The sequence below is a fragment of the Salminus brasiliensis genome, chromosome 1 (genome assembly GCF_030463535.1).
Source record: "Salminus brasiliensis chromosome 1, fSalBra1.hap2, whole genome shotgun sequence".
Classification (NCBI taxonomy): Eukaryota; Metazoa; Chordata; class Actinopteri; order Characiformes; family Bryconidae; genus Salminus; species Salminus brasiliensis.
The window spans coordinates 81,337,133-81,357,367 of NC_132878.1; the positions used below are offsets into that span (position 1 = coordinate 81,337,133).

At 41.5% G+C, this 20,235-nt stretch overlaps 1 protein-coding gene across 2 annotated transcripts in view; it reads left to right on the forward strand.

Moving 5' to 3' along the window:
• Positions 1-3,896: 3,896 nt before the first annotated feature.
• The window catches only part of tmem108 (transmembrane protein 108), a 94,629-nt gene continuing 78,290 nt past the window's right edge, over positions 3,897-20,235 (forward strand). The window contains exons 1-2 of one of the 2 annotated variants that reach the window (XM_072690911.1): positions 3,898-4,425; positions 5,283-5,439. The gene's annotated coding sequence lies outside the window, so the exon portion shown is untranslated. Of the gene's footprint in view, positions 4,426-5,282; positions 5,440-20,235 lie in introns of both variants that reach the window. The other variant, XM_072690917.1, reaches the window with a different exon arrangement.

The window sequence follows — 20,235 nt, forward strand, 5'->3', positions numbered from 1 at the left end:
AGAGACAGTTTGGACAACAGGAACAGGGACTAGACGTGTGTCTGTGTGTGTCTGTGTCTGTGTCTGTGTGTGTGTGTGTGTGTGTGTGTGTGTGTGTGTGTGTGTGAATAGATGCAACCTAAAGCGGCTGAATGCAGTCATTTACAAGGGTCTCCACAAACATTTGGTCATATAATGTAAATATAAATATGTAGGTTCACTGATCATTTTGAGCAAAATGTGTAATTCCAACAGTAGTATTCTCTCTAGATTAATACTCTAGATTAAAAGAACTCATGGTATTATGAACACAGTGTAAAGACAAACATTCAAATTGTCATAAAATGACAAAAAAAAAATACGAGGTACAATGCAATACAGAGATGAGAACTTTTTATTATTAAGAGCTCAAGTCATAACTGTAAAAAGGAGCAAAACTGTTCTTAAAGCTGCTTTGTTGTGTTTTAAGAGGCACTTTATATGTCAACAAATCTGTTGCTGTTCATGTGTATACACACACACATATATTACATTGCTACGTTAGCTTAACTGAAGCCTTGCCAATGTACAGGAGCCGCCTGGAATGAGGATTAACTAACCATTGCTTTTTTTTTTTTTTTGGCTCAAAGTATATTTGTGTGTGTGTGTGTGTGTGTGTGTGTGTTAAAAGATTTTATGATGATGCTCTTAACAACAAACCCCACCAGCCCTGTTTCTAAGCCACCAGTCTATATGATTCTTAATGGCTAGCTCCACACATGGATAAACAACAGTACTTCAGCTCATTTTTTTATTTATTTATGTATTTATTTATTTACCTTTGCATGCTGGCCTAGGCCAAACCCCTCTTTTATTAAAATCCCCTTCACACTCAAAATAAACAACACATCTCACTCGCTTATGTTGGACTGCATTACAGATGAAAACTTTACAAGCTTCATCTTTGGTTCCTTTGCCAGTTTCCCCACATTATTTATGCCACCAGCAACGGCTTTGGCTGCCAAGGCTATGGTATGAGGACTGGAGGCCCATATGGAGACCTAAGTGGTTTACAGTGTCTATGGCTAAGCCCTGTCACAGGAAAAGAGCTGAGATTTGGTGTTAAACTGCTGCTTGAGAGTCACTGGATTACAGTCCAGTATCTCCAGTTCCTCAGAGCTGGTAAAGAGGTTGAAAAATGCCCACAAGGGACAAAAGGGCATGTTCAGGCATACAGCGTTACTCGGTTGCTCTCTCCGCTGGTAAATCCTTAAGAGAGCATGCTGAAACTTTCTAAAACGGGTCTCAGTGTTTATGACTTTTAATGGTTAAAGTATTGATACATAAGCCTTAATAAATGCTTCCGTTTGTGAATAGTTATTTATCATAATTCATCTATTTTTTGTATGAACAAATTATTTTATGAATTATATTACTAGTAATTTATTTATTTTGTGTAATATTTTAAGGTATATGAATCATTAGCTATGGGTTATGAGTATCAAATGTGTGTTAATAATCATAATCTCACTAGTAATTTATATTATTCATGATGTTTCTATTTTCAAAGTCATTCATTTGCCATGTTGCTAAATGAATGAAAACATTTAAGGCATTTACACTAGTTATGGAACAATATGTAAATAGGTAGTACACAAGGTATACAAGGGCCAATAATTAAGGGCCTTTTATAGCACTTAGACCCCAAACAGAGGACGTCTGAAACCGGTCACCTAGTCAACATCAAGCTTAATAGCAGACCTTGTGTATGTTTTTGGATCCACATGGCCGTCAACATGAAGTGATAACATAAGGAAAAGTGGAATATAATGTTGAAATGTTACAAATGTATTACAGTAAAACATCTGTATGCATGAAAGGTTCTCCAAAAAGCCACTCAAAGTTCGGTATTGTCATTTCCACTGTGTTCCTCCCCATTACCAATGTCAGTGCTGCAAAAACTACATGAAATTGTGTCCAAGCTGCTGTGTATACTCCCAGTGTACAGCACAGTCCTTCATTTAAAAGCCTCCGCTAAACATCTGTATTTGTTGCTCCAACAATGTAGACCTGCCACCAACCGCTGAGGAAGATAATAGCACCCGTGTTTCTTTCCTGAAAAGGCCTCACAAGAGTGTTTCTTTCTCCTGGTGAAATGCAGCCTTTACCCCACTGCTGAAGCAATGGCAGAGGGTAATTTGGCACAAAGTAGAACATCATGTTGCGGATGGGACAGCATGGCCTTTCACCAACAGGGTGAACTTGAATTGAAGTAAAGGGACACAAAACTCTTGATAATTATTTCAGCTGATGCTTGTTAATGTGTTCTCTCTGAAGAGGAGACTGTAGATGGATTTAGAATAGTAAGTGTAATAAGAAAGAAATTGCTTTGTCATTCAGACCTTATGACATGTACACACTATATTACAACACAGCACAAAACCCACACTGCTTTGGTACTGGATCACAAGATACTGTCCTATACTAACACATTACACTCTGCTCCACGTTAGCTTAGCATAGTGACTGTGTCTCAAAGTGAAAGCAGCAGCTGAGGTTAAAACCCCTTAACCTGTGATGAAATCATTGTAACAAGATGTTAAAGGGTTCTTACTTCCAGGCAATTGCTAGAGAAACCCTAGTTTTTGCAAGATGGTTGCTATGGTACACTTGGTGGTTGCAAGGTGGTTGTTAATCTGTTACTAGGTAATTGCTGGTATCCCAAGTGTTTGCTATGTATGGTGATTGCTATTGTATCCTAGGTGGTTGCTATACAGTTGCTAATGAAACCCTAATGTTTGCAAGGTGGTTGCTATGGGGTTGCTAGTTGGTTACCATGATGTTGCTAGGTAATTGCTTTGATTTAAAAAAATGGTTACTATGGTATCCCAGGTGGTTGCTATAGAGTTGCTTGGTGGTTGCAATTGTATCCTATGTGGTTACTAGGCAGTTGTTAATGAAACCCTATTGTTTTGCAACTCCAAGGTGGTTGCTCTGGCACACTTGGTGGTTTCTGTGGGGTTGCTAGGTGGTTGTTAATCTGTTACGAGGTACTTGCAATGATTTTACAGAATGGTATCCCAGGTGATTGCTATGGAGTTGCTTTGTGGTTACTATGGTATCCTAGGTGGTTGCTAGGCAGTTGCTATGGGGTTACCGCTGTGGTGTTGCTAGGTGGTTGCTATGGAGTGGTTGCTAAGGTGTTGCCAGGTGGTTGCTAGGCAGTTGCTATGGCGTCCCAGGTAGTTGCTAGAACAACGCTGTGGGGTGGCTAGATGGCTGCTAGGATGTTGGTAGGTCGTTTGCTAGGCAGTTGCAATGTTGTCCCAGGTAATGGCTAGAGCAGTGCTATGGGGTTGCTTGATGGTTGCTATGGAGTTGCTTAGTGGTCACTAGGGTGTTGGTAAGTGTTTTTTAGGCAGTTGCTATGGTATCCCAAGTGGTGGCTAGAGCGTTGCTATGGGGTTGCTAGGTAGTTGCAATGTGGCTGCTAGGAGGTTGAAACAGAATTAAAAAGAATAGAAATAAGAATAAAAAGTATATAACTGAAAAAATGTATTCGGACAACAATAAGAGAAGATTAGAGATTATATTCATGACAAAATATTCATAATATACAAACTCAATAAATCAGTTCTTGTTGGTCATAACTGCAATAAACACTGTATAAAAAAGCCTTTCAGGACAACCAGCTAAAGCTTTATCTAACCCTTGTTTTGTCAAGATGCACAAAAGCAGCCTTTATAACAGCTAACAGTGCTAGAGTAAAGCTTCTAAGATGTGCATGTCGGTTCGTGTCAGCTGTCCTCCAGTGGACAGTGTCCACCCCTGCGTGTGATGGATGAGGCGGCTGTGGTGGACGGCCCTGCTCTGCTTCCAGTGACCTCCAGGCCAGTTTTCCTAACAGGACAATTAATGCTAATCTGCGGGAGCTCTTGTAAACCGAGCCTCTAATCTGAGTCAGGACCCGACAGAAAAGGCACGGCCTGCTGGTGCAGCAGTATGTGCTCATTAAAATTCCGCGCTCGTCCACCGTCCGGGGAGAACACGGGGCTGTCAGTGACACGCTGCTCTCGGCTCCCCGCTCCGACTCTGTTATCGTTCAGGTTAGCGCTGACCAGGCTCGGCGGGTAGTGGGGCTAGCCTGTTGCCTGTTGTGCTTCACCCCCGTCTGCTGTAGTGTTAGGGGGATTAATCAGCTGCGTGGGGTGTTTTGGAGGGGGTGGAGCTTTCCGGATAGTCCGGGCAGTCCGTTAGCTAGCTCCCTCAGGGGGACGTGCTGGCTGTGGCCGGGGTCGAGGCACTGGAGCCGGTCTAGGCACTTGCTCGCATAGGGAGAAACATGTGCGCGGGGCTTGTATGGTGACAGACACAGGCACACATACGCACACACACACACACACTCACTCACTCCGTTCCGCCCCGGAGAGGCGAGCTGAGGCACCGGAGGAGCCCGGAGTCGGATAGGTAAGGCAAAACCTCGTATTGTGGTGTTATTTGAGCGGAATGGGCTTCCTGTCGACTAACCGGCTGCATGTGAACGACGTTCAATGTCAGCCGGAGCTTTTAGCAGAAGGAAAACGAGCTGTGTGTGTGTGTGTGTGTGTGTGTGTGTGTGAATGCTGAAGCGATAGCCCCCACAGGACCCTGCTTTAACGCTTAGTAATGCACGCTGTCCTCATCATGTAGGAGCAGGCTGAGTGTGTGCAGCTCCTGTGTTCAGGCTGCTGGATTTCAGCCATTATAATAAACCAGCTGTTTAACCAGGTTATTGATGATAATATTTTAAACAGGGTGAAGCAAACTATGAGATATTTAAACATCTCTCTCTCTCTCTCTCTCTCTCTCTCTCTCTCTCTCTCTCTCTCTGTCTGTCTCTCTCTCTTTCTCTCTCTCTCTTTCTCAATCTCTGTGTCTCTATCTATTCTCCTCCTGTTGTCTCTTTTTCTTTCTTTTCTTACCTCTCTCTCTCTCTCTCTGTCTCTCTCTTTCTCTCTGTCTCTCTCTGTCTTTCTCTGTCTTTCTCTCTGTCTCTATCTCTTCTCCTTCTCTCCTTCTGTTCTCTCTCTCTCTCTCTCTCTCTCTCTCTCTCTCTCTCTCTCTCTCTCTCTCCTTGTTGTTTTTACTGTTTTTTTCCCTTAACCGTTTTATCTACTCTCTCTCTCTCTCTCTCTCTCTCTCTCTCTCTCTCTCTCTCTCTTACTTTCACAATGTCATTCTCCTTGTCTCCTCCCTCTCTCACTCTCTCTCTCTCTCTCTTTTTCCCTCCTTCTCCCCCCCCCCCCCCCCCCCCCCCCCAACACCCCCGCCACACACATGTGAAGCTGTACATGCACTTGATGCAACAGTGGGAGTAAAAAGGAGGAGCTTCTGAGACTCTCTCCCAACTTTAATGTTTCTCAAGATCCAAAGGATACAATGCTGCCAAACGTCATGCCATGTTCACAGCGTCCCTGATCCATTCTCTCCCATCAGGATAAGGTAAGGCAGAATATCATCCAGCTTCCTTGCAGTCCTCTTGCAGCGTTCGGCCTGTTCAGAATGAGCAGAGTGTCCTAGCTGTGGGTGTGCGTTTCTGACTCGCTTCACCGGAGCTCAAAAGATTTTGTGTCACGACAAGAAATTGCTGACTTTGTGTACGATAAGGGTGTTAAAATGACTGGACTGGAACTTTCCACTGGAGGCACTGCACTGCTCTGTAGTCGCACTCGATCACTGCTGATTAGGCCGGTCTGGAGGGGCTCTCTTGTAATGTAATGTTTGATTGCAGAGGTGTTTCATCCTCTGACATCCACATTCATAACTTTCTATGATGCTGTACTCCTCAGTTATAGGGGTCCAGGCACCGAAGCTGTCTGAACCCTATTGTTGCTTGGATTTTTTTTGGATTCCTTTGTCTTTTCAGTCTGAACGTCTTGTGCACAGTGGTGAAATCCTGTAGTCTGTTTGGGCTGGTTCATTGACATTCAATGTAAACAATGGAGCAACTCACTTAAGCCAGTTCTTATATAAAAACACTCCCTTTGTGAGCACTGTGTCCCTTTTTTGTGGTCCAGCTGAAAGGTAAGCGTTTCGAAGTGCTGGGTCATTAGAAGTCTCAGTCGCCACGGACAATCGTGATTGGAATGCTGGCCAAAGTCCTTAACCGGGCACCCCCAACATTTGCTTTGTTCTTCGGGGACAATCCCCTGCTGGTTTATCCAATAGGAATTTGGGAAAGGGAGCTGGCGGTTGGGGGTTGGGGTCAAGTGGCAAGGCATTGACATATGTCGCTGACAACTTCTTCAATGTCAGGGTTGAACTTAAGACAGTGGGACCTTTTCACATGGGCATGTGAGCATGATGCAAAACATGCGTTTCTGTGACCACGTTAGCTGGACTTTGGTATTCTTACACAAATATCTGGACAATTAGCTGCATATTTGCATTCTTACACAAATGGTTGGACGACCAGCTGGACTTTTGTTGTTTTTGCATAAACATCTGGATAGTCAGCTGGACTTTTGTGGTTTTACACAAACAAATGTGGACAATTAGCTGGATGTTGGTCTTCATACACAAAGATCTGGACAGTAAGCTGGACATCTATGTTTTTATAACAACATTTGGACAATTCGCTGTTTTTTTGTTCTTATGCAAACATTTGGACAATTGCATGGACTCCAGCATTCTGCGAGATATCTGGACATTTGCAATCTGACAAAAATATCTGGACAACTAATTGGACAATGGCATTCTTACAAAAATATGTTCACAATTAGATGGACATGATTAGCAAATAAGACATTTTTATCAAATGTGTCATGGGCTATGTACTGCTGTAAAATCCTGTCTACTTGATTAAATTTGATTATTCATTTTAAAATAATTGCTTAAAATGGGCCTTAATTAATGATTAGTTAGTCATTTACACAATGGGAAGTTACCACACTGCTCTCTTACAATATTAAACAGTCTAACAGATACAGTCATTTATATGCATTTAATGCATAATAATATTACGCATTAAATGCATATAATATAATATTATTATATTATATATAAACAGTATGCATACATACTGTTTTCTATATAAAAATCACTTTGATTAGAAAATATAATATAAAATAAAATATAACCTGTATTAGAAAATATACAGATTAACAGTTCAGTCAAGCACACATTTTATGTCTTACAGCAACATTATGTAGCATTTTTATTTTCCCACTGAGAGAAACCTATGTGTTTGAATAGTGGTTACAGGTGCTCTAAGATGATACCTGAAGTCAAGGCACCACAACAGATTCTTTTTTTTCAGTGTCCTGAAATGCATACCTCATAAATGTTTGAGTGACACTGGAACCATGTTTGCTCCCCGATGGTAGTGATTATGGCAGCGTCAGAGCCATCGTCCATCACCCACGTAAATCGGGGTCACGTCATCATGAAAGAAGCACCAAAACAGATCGGCTGTCCCGTGTCGTAGCCTCTGCCCTGGCTAGGCATCACTCACGTGTCAGTTGAGGGCAAAGTATCATAGTGACCTGCAGCTGTGCTTTCTGCTGCCTTATCTTATAACTGCAGTGAAAAGGGCTGCTGTCCTACAAGCCAGCAAACTTCTGGGAATGTCCTTGGCCTCTTATCTGGAAAGCATTTCCCATTGGCTTATCAGGGAATGGCCAGAACAGTGGAAACAAAAAGACAGGCTTGTGGGCACATTCCTGTTTTGTCTCTCCCTCTTGCGTTCTGTCTCTCTGCTTTTCTGTGTCATTGGTTCTTATATATTCTGACTAGTGATGGTTCAGGGAACTGTGAAATGGACACAGTTCCTCCTCTTTACTTTTAATGTAGTCGGTCAGAGAGGACATGTTTGGCTTGATGTTAATTACTCTAGCTGATGTTAGTTACGTCTTAACTACTCAACCTACAGTTGGGAAGTGGAATTTGTGTTTTGTGCCACCACTAGAGGACATGCTTTACACATGCATTTCTGGACAAGCTGAGAGACACAAAACCCTCATTGAAAGTGAGAAAAGCATTTGGACTAAGGTTGTAGAGTTTTATTGCAGAATATTACACAAATGTGACATGGGTTAGGCTGTGTCCGGGTCTAGCATGCTAAACCCGGAGTAGCATATATAAAGGCGCTGATCAGTGCATCTTCATGATTGTGTTATTTTAAGATAAAATGCTACATAATGTTGCACTTTAACTACTGTAGCTGATGCTAGTTACATGCCAACTAGTCCAGCTGATGTTTACTAGCTGTTAAGTAAACCGGGTGATGCTAAATGTCACCTTTAAATTAGTCAGTCAGAGAATTGAGATATATTTGTTTTTTGTAGTTTTGAAGCAATGGCGCCAATGGATTAGAAGAGAAGCTAATGGTCCGCCAGTTGGTACTGTGATTTGGGCAGTAGCCTATAAACCACCTGTGATATCATAGCAACTACCTGGAAGTCCATTGCATCTGCTTAGCAACACCCTGATCACCACCAAGCAACATTATATCAGTGGTTTAACAACACAACAGCAACCACCTAACATACCAGCTGCTCAGCAAGCCTGTAGAAAGCAGACAAGCCTGACAAACACCAGAGCAACCACCTAACAACACACTAGCAGTCACTTTCTTAGTTATTTGATTTAAGCTTCTAGTACATGTTAGCTATAATATTCTTATTGCTTCCATGCAGAATTGAGAAGCAAACCTCAGACTCCAAACATCTGTCTGATTGCTAAATAGACAGCACATTTCCAGACTCAACAGCCATGCCCCAGCGTTGTGTAGAATGCCACCTGTGCTTAAATACTCTATAGTCTCTATAGTCTTTCTGGACTGGACTGTATCAGCATTTCCCTGACCTACAGACGGGAAGAAGCAACAGGGTGCATTTAAACAAGAGAGTAGACAGCACCCTGGTCTCCTCTGAGATACATTTCTTCTCGTAAGCCGTGAGGTAGATGGAGGCGGGTGACTCTAGTGTTTGGTAATGCTATTGGACGCTGTGTGGAGAAGGATCCTAGCGATCTGGAGGGAAATGCACTTCCCCTCGTTTCCTTTTTCCCGCTGATGATCCTATCAGCCAGATTGCACTCCCAAAGGACAGAGCCAAGCCTCTGGTCAGCCGAGCTGAACGGCAGCAATTGTGAAAGAAAAAATCTGGACAAGGCAGAAAGGAAGGAAGAAATAAGGGGGTGGGGTTGGACTACTCCGGGACATTCGCAAAGCTTTTTGCTTCGATATGGTAGCATTTCGGCCTGTAAACAGTTTGATAACCAGGTCCTGTTAATATATTTATATCATGTCATGGTTTTGATGCCACAACCATGACCATATTTATATATGAGCACCTATATATATAGACTTTTCTGGTTTATACGCCCTCACAAAATGTCCAAGTTGGCTTCAAGGGATGGAAAAATCAAAGGAAAATTCAGGACACTGGCCCTTCAACATTCTCATAGAAAACCTTAACGATTTGATCTAGCAGGTGTGCTGAAGGACACAGCGGTGGTGACGGCAGGTCTGTGTGTGTCTTGAAGGGCCACAAAAGGCACAGAAGATCCGAGAGAGTGCAGGCGCCCATTACCACGATTAGAGCACGAGAGATGGATGGATGGGGGGAGATAAGGCGGGGGAAAGGGAAGGCCAGGAGGAGGAGAGGAGCAGACTGATGGAGCGGAAAGTGTGTACAGGGGAAATTCTTGGAATTCCTTGCCCGTAGTCCCACCACTCTGGTCTTCGCTTTCCTGTCTTAATGGGTCACACATATACACACACATACACACACACATATTTGCACACTTACGCATATGACTGTCCTCACTATGCTAATGAGCTAATATAAAATTACCTCAGAAACATTTTTAAATTCCTCATATCAGCAGATTATTCACTAAAGTAGCTCTTTTTAATCTTCTAAAGGTTCAGAGCTTCTGAAGAATGAAATAAGCAAAAAGGGGAGCTTAAAGGGACCATGTTGTATATTTTCCCCCCATGCCAAAAACAGGCAACCGTAATTAAACAGAATTCCATGGTAATAATTAATACTGGATTAGTGTCATATCACAGCATTCAAATACTGTCATCTCGACCAGTAAAATAATGACTCAAGTACCTGTGCATATCCCTCTTATTATGTCAGTGGTTGTTGTGATACTTTCTAAATACAGGGAAGTTATTGTCAGTGGTAATGAGGAACGTCATGATATACGAAGGGCAATACAATACTCTGGTTTCTGAAAACGACACATTTTTCAAGACCGGCCAGTCATTTCAACATGAGCTCCTCCCCATACCAGCATAATCTACCCTGATAGGTGGCACCTGCATGCTGCATTGACAGTAGATTTCACAAAAGATGATACATAAGAGATCAGCAATACGCTGTTACACCCTTAATTGAATCGTTAGTCCAGACTGGTGACAGTCTTAAGTCTTAAGTGTTCATTAGCAACGTTAGCCTAGCATCTCCTGAGCACATGTCTGATATCAAACATGTCTTTGTTGATCAACGGGATCTGGAATCAGTGATATATTGTGATTGTTTATTTTTTACCAAACTGTTAATAAGTTCATATCTAGTCTGTGTCTCAAATTTCATACTCATATTACGTCAGAGTGGCATGAGGTGGCCTTCGCCATCGGGCCGGGAACAGTGTTTGACTCATTTGCATATTGTGATGTGGCATCCGCATCCGCGCCTAGAGGAAGGTTGAACCTGAGGGGGCCCTGCAGAGGCTGAATTTACAGCTGAAAAGAACTGAAAACAACTGATAACTGATAACAGAAGGTAACTACAGTTGTGACAGATTGAAGTCAGGATGAAGAATGTGTGTGTGGTACAACCTACATTTCTTGCAGGGGAGAAACCTTGTACATAAATGATCTTTTTCATTTTATAAAGAGAACAGAGTCATTTGCAGCAATCAACAGCCACACATGTTGTGTTTTGATGAGCCTGACCCAAGAGCTGGACTGCCTACAGCTTCAAACGCAGTTTAGAAATATGATGAAGTACACCAACACGTCTTACCTAATGACTCTCATTTAATGTGTGCATGTTTGCACTGAGTATATGAAGAGTTTTGCATGCATAATTCCTACCTGTAGATTCTTTAATTAACGGCTGTGCTAAAAAGCTTGTCACGGTGATTAGTGCTGCCTGGTGGTGATCAAAGGCCTAAAGCTTAATTTAAGACTTATTCATCTCAGACCAAACAGTGACGCATCACTTCATAATGTGAGCAAGTCACAGGTATACACTCATCCAAGCTAAACAAACAGGTGGAAACGTTAGTCAGTCTGTGATGAATGAATACATATGAAATCAGACTTGGCCTAATGTTACAGAAGCATTAGTCAAGATTCAAAAAACACAACCTCTCGCAGTTAAGAGGCGGCGGACACAACAATACTGAAACTTTTTTTTTCCTTTTAGATCCACCTTTCATACCTGGCCATGAACACATAAAATGTAATGCATAACATTCCAGAGAGACTTAACATCTAATCACACTTCACATATGCTCTACAAACTCTTCTTGATATGGCAGTTATGTTTGGCCAGAGCGAGCTTCAAACATCCATGTCCCATGAAGGGTGTGATGGTGATGGCATTTTGATATGTCTGATATGTGGTACTGCCCACCACAGCATTTAGCTTTTATAGATAATAAGGTTATAAACTTCCAAACCAGATCACTAATAGCACCCAGACGTTGTCCTGTCTGGACCTGCACTTGTAGCCAATACACTATTGAGCACTGTTTCCTGTTTATGTGTTTATTTTATTTGGCCTTTTTTTAACCTTATGGTACAGGTTTAGTGGCCCAATAAACTCACAGACCAATCGTACTCATTGTAAATATCACATGTGAAGATTTATGCGTTAGGAAAGTTAATACACATGTTGAATTAATCATCATGGTGGATTATTAAACACAGAAATGACAAATGCCACTACGAGAAGCACTGGTTTATTTAAAATGTTTACTTAAAATTTTAAATATTGGAGTATATGTTATTTATCATTCATCCAGTTCAGGGTGAAAACCGACTATAAATATTATTGAAATACAGTGAATTGTAAGTTTACTTGTGATTTGACAGTCAATTACTGACTACATGAAATGTTGATATAACTACTAGGCTACTTCAGTATACAGGATATGGCACTGAACCCTTATGCAAGTTAGACATTATGGTATTTCAGATCTTGGCTTGAGGACATTTTCTTTAACTGGATCCTTTAACTGGATTTTAAATAAATACCTCTGCTCTAAACATTTGAAACATACACTTTCACAGTCAAGTGTATTTACTGTACTTTACTGTTCTTTGCAATGAGCTCCCTTGAGTTTATCAGTCACCGCCTGTGTTAGTGGGTAGCATTGTTAGCTGCTGCTGAGCAGTACTACATATATTTCTTTGAAAGAGGGTCACACGAAGCTTTACTTTACTCAGCCGATAAACATTTATCTGCTACATTCTTCATGTGAAGTTTGTGTTACTCAAACAGTTTAGTGCATTGTACAGTTTTTTATTGCATTTATAGACCTGTAACTATGGCTAATTCTTCATTTGACTTTACTGCCTTTGCATGTGATAAATCTCTGAATTTTGAAAAAGCAACCTCCAAACTCATGTTTAGCATGTTCTGAAGTTGATAATCAGTACAGTGTTTTTTTTTCCATGGGGGGTTCGCCAAACAGACAAAGATGGGGTTGAAGTAATGGGGGGCTAAACAGAGTCTCATACAGATTGACAGGAGAATAGGCAGTATAAACATGATTTCTCAGTCAAGTAATACACATGTGCTGATGCTGTTGCTGAAATAATTATTACTGTGTTATGTTCAATAGATTTCACTGTCTTGAATAAGTAAGAACAGGATGAGAGAAAAGCCCAGTAGCCATGAATGCAAACGCAGGCATCTCTATGAGACAAGATGTTTTTACTAACCAGCCCAAGATATTTTGATGGTGAGATTTGTCAGCTTAGCGTACTGGGCTAAATCCGCGCTGAAGGGCCTGGTTCGAGAGGCTGTGGTACCCTTTGTACGCTTCAGTCATAAGGCTGAGCTTTTCCCTGTGCTTGATCTTAAAGCTCAGCTCTGTCTGCTACCTAATTTAAGCTACTAAAGGCACAGCTTTGCTAAATACTTCACATGCACTGAAAGAGAGTGAAGAGTGAAGACTTTGCAGAATGAGTTTCCTTGGTAATCACACAGCTAGCAGGCCAGCGCCTATTCTCTCTGCCTGTTCTCGAAGCCTTCAAATAAAGACCCTCCATTTTATGTTATCGTTTTGCAACCCTCGCAACCATGTCACCCTCAGACATCGTCAGTATTGTTATAGATAACAAAAGCAAGTGTCATTGTACTGTATAGGATTTATTTCTCATCCCGAGCAACATTATAAACACTCAGAGAATGCATCCATAGGTTGGAGTCTAAGGCCACAGGTTTGAAAACTCAGTCTGTACTCAGGTGCTCACCAAACAACTGACCTATGGACAAATCCTAGGTCTTGTTCCACCTCCAAGCAACCTAAAGTTCAGTTTGCTGCTTGTGGGAACTGGTCCACACCAAGTCTCACCAACTGTTCCTGCAGCACAAGCTTATATTAATAACACGGACCACAGAGCATATTTTTGATAGGTTGTGCCCACAATTCTATCAATTCTTCCAAAATACTTAATAATTAATGCATTTTTATGGCCCCTTTTTGTCACAGACCCTTAGAACCTTTATGAGACCTTTATGGAAATATTATAGAAATATTCAGAATTAGAGACGCATAATTCCAATACAAGAGGTTTTAAGAAGTATAAGACTCATTTAACTGCTACTCAGAGATGTTCCACCACCTTGCAGCTAGGACCGAGAAGAGTCTTGATGCTTGTCCTCTGTGTATCTTGAAGGATGGATCAAGCTTTGACCATTGCCTTCAGATAGGTAGGGGCAGGCCCAATTTTGTCTCCGTAGAAGATGGTCTGTATTGCTGCATTCTAAATCCATTGCAACGGCCTAATTGCACATATAGGTCGACCATCTAACAGAGAGTTGCAGCAGTCAAGTCAGGTCTAGAGAAGATGACAAAAGGTGACAATCACCTTAGTGGCCTTCCTAGCGAGAAAGTCTTGAATCCTTTGGAGGCTGCAGATAAGGAATTTACTGAGTTAGGTTTGCAACATGAAAGTCCCAGTAGTTCCAAGAATACACAGTAACTTGGGGTCATATTAGCCATTTAATTTAGGGCAGCACTTTTGTGTGAGAATGCTAGCATGCTAAATGACCTCATGGCTCATATAACATTGATTAAGAAAGACAGTCACTGTTGATTCTATTAGTAATCCCCTGTTTGTCAGATGACAGATGATCTTGTAATCAGAGGAACAGAACAAAAAGAAACCATGCAGATCCTTTCAAATATTTCAAATAAGCTGATAAATATATAAACAAAGAAGACTCTGAAAAAAGACTTGCCAGAAATTGCTCATTTGGGCAGAGAGACATGGAAGTCCATAGTCGTGGCACATCAGCAGTTTTGAGCAGCGTGGGCCAGATGAATAAGACTAATAGGATTACCCAGACTGGGGTGAGGGATAAAGTGGAGCAGGGGATGAGGGGCAATTCCTAACCCCCCGCTACACCTACCATCACACATAGTGGCCGACACTGAGGGAGGGATTTGGAGGGGGGGGGTCATGTGATTTAGAAGAACAATGCTGGCAGGTGTTTGGCTGTGATTAGACCTTTGTTAGACCCAAAGCAGGCCAAGCTTGTCCCAAGCTCCGGGATTAGATCCGCACTTTATAGTCAAGAGGTTATGATGAGCGCTAATGAGCCACCATAGAGATCAGTTGAAGAAATCAGCCACGGAAACGGCCTCGTAGGTGGGAATGGGCTTCAGGACCCAGCGAATAGATATCAAAAGCTAGATGATACTGTTTCCATGGCAATACCTGTGAGAGGAAGTGTGGTGCATCATAGATGTTGCCTTATTATCTGGGTTGATTACTGTGAACTTTTGTTCCGGCTGTTTCATTAAAACAGGCACATTTGTTGCATTTTCCTTATTTTCTCAGAAGAAGGTCACTTGTAGCTGCTGTTGGTGCTATCCACAAGTGATATGCCCCCCCAAAAACTGTGCTACGGTTATTGTAAATGTTCCTTACATGCCACTGTATTGAGATTGAGGGCTTTTTCACACCTGCACTTTTTAGTCTGTTAAAATCAGACTCTGGCTTGTTTTCACCCTTGGTGTGATTCAGTTGGGCAGGTCCAATACGAACCAAAACAACCACATCGAGACCCTTGAGAGAAGGGTGGCCTTGGTCTGACCCCAAATGACCTCTGGAGGGTTTCGTTTGCGGTGGAAACGTGATCTGATCTCGATCTGACTAAAGTACCAGTTGTACTCTACAAGTTTGAAGTAAACGGTAGTTTAACCTGGTATACTGCCCAGATTATTTCAGTGGCTCTGTACAAATGCCATCTCTGCTGTTGTTCCATCTTAATCTGCACAGAAATATAGACTAGTCCAGAACACAGAACACATACTTTTTCCAGTATTTTTTTTCTTGTCCTGCCCCAGACAGGTCTGACCAATAAGCAGAGAAACACATGGTTTGTTGTGACACATTTTAGGGCGCTTGGATTTTTCAAATCCAATAGGTGTGGCTATAGGTGTGAAAACACCCTAAAATTTTCCTGATTTTCCTGATTTTTTCCTGAAAAAAACCCTTCTGATTATGTATTTTTATACATGAAATGTATGTATTTTATAAAATAAAAGTTTATAACATTGTTTTTTTAGCTGGCTAACACTAATGGAAGCAGGATAGCTATACTACTGGGAAGCTGAATATCACTTCTATTTATCAGCCTCTGCATCAGGGATGTCCAGTGTTTTTGTTTTTTGCACAATGCATGCTTAGTATCAGAGAACATTGATCTGACAAAACAGATGTGGGTTCGATACCTGGACACGCTTATCTGCCATTGTTGGGCCCTTAACCCTCACTGCCCTGGGCACTTGTACACACTAGTGTGTGTGTGTGTGTTGTCACTACAGGAATTAATTAAAGGCAGAAGTCATATTTCAGATGTGCCCAACACAAATAGTGATTGTGGTTGTCTGTATTTGTCCTTGTACAACAAAAAAAATGGCTTAATTGAACAACCCTGGATAGACTTACTGCCGATTCGTTGAGAGGGCACACTTTTTCACATATACAAGTGAAAATAGAGTTTAGGAATTTGCAAGCCTTCACATCGCTCTTACTAATGCTGTTATATAATAACAGTCCTCATGCAGAGCGACTTCCATTAGAAATTTCATTATAACTGAGAGCTGAAAAAGAGGTGAAACTGTCTGATTGCGTTTTATTCAAACTACCTAGAAAGGCTTGTGGTGCATTTAAAGCTGGATGAAAGGAGGGAGTCACAGAGCGTTCTTTTATACAGACATACATTCTCACTGCTTACTCATCAGCGGGCAGGTTCCACTAATGTCCTACAAAGGGTTTTGCATGTTTTCTGTATGCATGTGTCCTGTGTCAAGATATTCTTGTAATCACGGACGTGCAAAAATAATAAGTCTTAGCCCTCTGTATGGACATACGTGTGCACCACTTAGTCTCCAGCACACACATTTACACTAATTAGCCATAACATTAACACCACGGACAGGTGAAGTGAATAAATTCGAACATCTCATTACAGTGGCACCAGCCAAAGGGGTGGGATGTGTTAGTCAGCAAGTGAAGTCTTGTGTTGGAAGCAGGAAAAAAGGGTAAGGGTTAGCGTAAGAATCTAAGTGACCTCATCAAGGGCCAAAATGTGATGGATAGCTGACTTGGTCAGAGTCTCTTTAAAACGTCAGTTTTTTTGGGGTGTTCCCAGTGTGCAGTTGTCAGAAACCTTCCAAAAGTGCTTCCAAAACGGGTGATTCTGTTGACCTGGTCAAAAGGACCCAAGACTCATTGATGCATGCGGGCAGTGAAGGCTAGCCCACCTGGTTGGATCCCACAGCTATTGTAGCACAAGCTGCTGGAAAAAAAGTTCATGCCGGCAATGTCGTTTGAAGTCCATGCTTCGACGAGCTGTTTTGGTGGCACGAGGGGGATCTAACACACTGTTATAGGCAGGTGGTATTAATGTTATGGCCGATAGGTATACATCTGGTAATTGATAACAGATTTTTAAGACAGCTAGTTTAACATTAGCATGCATAATTTCTAGTGCAGTGATTTAAACTCCTCAAATTTCAATACACCAGAATTGTTTACAAGTGGATCTTGACCAGTTGCCGTGACTAAGAACGTATATCTGCATTAATATTAGCTATTAGCACTAGCCAATACAGCCACAGATCAAGCTAAAGGGATGCTTTTTTACACAGCAAAGTCTCAGTCTATTAAACACATGATAAACACTACTGTAACTCGAAGTCTTTATCACAATAACAATACTAGTATTTTGTCCATTCATTGCAGCCCTAGTCTTAACATGGGCTCAGTATTCCGTATTTTAGCTTTTCTCTTTCACCCACCAAAGTGTTATTTTCCCATTTTCACCCAAGTGGTGAGTGACTCCACTTTAAAACAGGGCTCCTTAAACTCGTCAGCTAAATACTGAGCTGCTTTCAAGTATTTTAACTGAAGAGCTTCTTTAGAGCCAGCATTCTGCTCGCTCAACCCATTAAAGCTGATTAAGTTGGCCTGGAAATGGAAGAGAACCAGCTCGACCCTCTCCGCCATTACATTACTTGCAAATCGGTTTCTGCATAAGACCAAGTTATTGGATAATTTGATTGTTTTGGACCCCATGCAGAGTTTAATTCTCAGTGCCATATGCACAGAAGCTGTTAACCTGAATGCATGGCTAATCGGTGGGATATCACTGTCACCTGCTGAGGTGGAAGGGTTCTGTGGATAGAGGGACCCCCTGTCCAGAATACAGCCAGACTAAACCTACTTCCACTGGAGTGATTTGGTGTAATGGGTTGTTTTGACAGTTCATGATTTGAACGTTCACATACTGCACTTCACTTAAATCAATTAACCAGGACTAATCATGCTCCTTCAGTTTTGCCATTTTAATTTTTTTGACTTTAGTTGAATCTGGCAGTTGTTTCCTTAAATTGTGTCAAAATGTCATGACGAATGGTCCAATGGAAATGCTCCAAAATGACTTGGTTTTGTCTTTCTCCTGTAAAGTTGCCCTTTTGGAGATATGAGATTTTGTGTGACAATGATGAGACGCTCAGAAAAGCATGTTGTGGTGTAATCTGTCACACTGCATTGGCCATAATCAGCTATGTTCCTTGTGTGCTTTGCCATTCCTATTCCCTAACCTATTAAACTGTCAGACCTGCTTTGCTTCAGCTTTACCGGAGGCCTGGTTTGGTGTCAGGTTTACATTTCAGGTTACTTGGATCAAATTACTGGAACAAGTCAGGAGACTCAGAGTTCCTTAGTTCATAAGGTTTCACTCGCTCTTTATCACTCAAAATTGACGAACCAGGACCTTGTCCTATCAGAAACATGTCCATTTTGCTTGCTTTCTATCGCTGACCTGCACTCACATGGCACTGTTTTGTAACATTGCAGTTACAGAGGTGCTCTCTTTTTTAAAAAAGTGCTACAGCAGGCCACATAAGAACCAAACTGAAGAATAATGTTTGCATAAGAGATATATGTGAGTTTGAAGGGGTTCTTTAAACTCACATATATATTTTACAATAATGGTATTTATTGAACCAAAAGTGGCACCACTCAAAGAAATCTTTCTAACACCTTTATTTTTAAGAGTGTGGGCTTGGGGTTACCGTCAACTGTGCCTGTCTTGCGCATATTCATTTTTAATAACATATATTAAAGTCTCCCATTTTGTAAATGAGCACCAGTTTTTTAGATGTCACTTTTGTGAGATTTCCTTACTCCCCAGTTCGAGAACCACTGCTCTAGATAGTTCTTTTTAGGTCCGGACAGTGCAGCTTGGTTTTTGAATAATGTCAATAAAACAAATGTTGGTCAGCCATTGGGTTTCCCATTTGTGAGCAAGTCATGAACCAATGAACTGTCCATTAGTTTCCCCTATAGCCAGCTCTCTCTCTTTCTCTCTCTCTCTCTCTCTCTCTCTCTCTCTCTCTCTCTCTCTCTCTCTCTCTCTCTCGCTTTCTCTCTCTGCTACTCTGAACTCATTTCATGGCTGTTGATCTTCTGATTGATTGTTTAGAGAGACTCCTAATGGCGTTCCCTATGTGCTCTTCAAGGCCAGAGGGGATTGCCCAAGGCAAACCTTTTCTGAGGAGCTACAAGACAACAAGTCTTCATTCAGAAAGCTATACATCACACATGACTTTCCCCAATGCACCTGACACGTGACCTTCTCCTCAAAGTCTACACATCCAACAAGAGCATCTGAACAGATCAATTCAGCCAAAACATTTGTTTGTACATTTGTACAGTTCTTTCAGTAATACAGGAGCTCTACAGGAGGTCCTTCTTGTCTGCTGCTATCAAGCTGTATACCTCACCTGCCATGAGTTATCACACCCATCCATTATTATTATCATATTATAGCTCAGAGCTCATTGCTTATTAAACTTAGTACTTACAGACATATTAATCTCAGTATGCCTTATTTATTGACATCAGTACTTTATCAGTACCTTTTATTTTAGTTATTAATGTATTAATACATTTATTCATTTTAGTACATACTTATTTATTAATCTCAGTACTTCTTTTTTAAACTCAGTACTTATTCATCTCGTACTTACAGATGTATTCATCTCAGGACGTACTTACTTATTAACCTCAGTACTTATGTAGTTATGTAATCTCAGTACTTATTTATTCATCTCAGTACTTACTTATCTTAGAGCTTTCAGAAGTTGTGTATGCATCTTTTGGGGGTTGTGGGTTTGATCTTTGCTCAGTTCTCTGTCTGTGCGGAATTTGGTTTATTCTTCCAATGTCTGTGTGGGTTTCCTGCGGGTACTCTGGTTTCCTCCCATCTTCTAAAAACATACATGGTGTGTAAACTGGCTAAGTGTGAGTGTGTGAATGAATGGATGAGTGTGGTATCCTGCGATGGACTGGCCCCCTGCCCAGGGGGTATTCCTGCTTTGCACTGAAAGGCTCTGGACTCACCGCAACCCTGACCAGCAAGAAGCAGATGAGAAGATGGACGGTTGGATGAATGGATAATTTAGTATTTAACATGATGTCTTACTGTAAGTGAATCTTACTGTGATATTGACTACAGACGTTGAAATGCC